Genomic DNA, 1,327 nt, shown 5'->3' on the forward strand with positions numbered 1-1,327 from the left:
TTTCAAAGGCTTTTACAGAATTTTAAAATTAAATCTTGCACACTGTTTGAGGCCTCATCATTTAATTTGTTCATGTCCCCGTTTTTGTAGGGATAAATTTGCCTTTGTTTGCAGCTATTGCAAAAACTAGTTTTTGGCTTCAATTCACTGGACATTTTGATAATAGATTTCCAAACATTTTTCTTAAATGCAGAGTTCTTTCAGAGAATATTCAATGCCATTCTTTCCCATCTTGCAAGATGCTGGGTGAAAAAGCTGAGAAGCCGGATACTAAGGAGAAGAAACCTGAAGCCAAGAAGGCTGATGCTGGTGGCAACGTTAAGACGGGCAACCTCAAGGCTAAAACGTCAAAGAAGGGGAAGCCCCACTGCAGCCGAGACCCTGTCCTGGTCAGAGGAAGTGGTAGATACTCCCAATCGGCTATGTATTCGAGACAGGCTGTGTACAAGAGGAAGTATTCAGCAGCTAAATCCAGGCTTGAAAAGAAAAAGAAGTTCTGCTACTGTCACAAAACCAGTTGGTGGCGGCAAGAATGGTGGTATCTGAGTGGTTAAACTTCGCAAAATGCCTGGGCATCATCCTACAGGAGGTGTGCTCAGAAGCTGTTGAGCCATGGCAAAACACCTTTCAGTCAGCAGGTGAGGAAACTGCGAGGGACCACTTTAATCGTCCTCACTGGGCACCACAGAGGCAACAGGGTGGTTTTCCTGAAGCAACTGAGCATGGCTTGTTACTTGCGACCGGACCTCTGTCCCTCAATCGAGTTCCTCTTCGTAGAACACACCAGAAATTAGTCATTGCCACCTCCACCAAAATTGATACCAGCAGTGCGAAAATCCCCAAACACCTCACCGATGCTTACCTTAAGAAGAGGAAGCCGTGTAAACCCAGACACCTGCAATGTGACATCTTCGACAAAGAGAAAGAGAAAATATGAGATTACAGAGCAGTGCAAGGTTGATGAGAAAGCTGTGGACTTGCAAATTCTGCCAGAAATCAAAGCTGTTCCTCAGCTTCAGGGTTACCTCCGCTTTGTGTATTCCCTCCGGAATGGAGTTTACCCTCACAGATTGGTGTTCTAAATTTCTTACAAAAAACCTAATTAAATAACTGATCCATTAAAAATAAGAAGAAAATATTCAATGCCATTACAGGACTTGTAGGTTGATTTACAAAATAGTTCTCTTAAAGACTGAAACATTTCTAAAATCTGTGGATGAACAGCAAAGAGAGAATGCACTTATGACCTTGCAAAAATACATTTCGGGTACTTAACATAAGCTTCATCATGAAATTTTTATAGTACTTTAATGTTTATAAATTTTGA

General features: G+C 41.7%; 1 pseudogene; it reads left to right on the top strand.

The window, feature by feature from the left end:
* Positions 1–222: 222 nt before the first annotated feature.
* On the top strand, positions 223–1,082 carry LOC112858522 (large ribosomal subunit protein eL6 pseudogene; annotated as a pseudogene).
* The last annotated feature ends 245 nt before the right edge of the window (positions 1,083–1,327 follow it).

The sequence above is a fragment of the Puma concolor genome, chromosome B1, assembly GCF_028749965.1.
Source record: "Puma concolor isolate L17-30 chromosome B1, mPumCon1.1.hap2, whole genome shotgun sequence".
Lineage (NCBI taxonomy): Eukaryota > Metazoa > Chordata > Mammalia > Carnivora > Felidae > Puma > Puma concolor.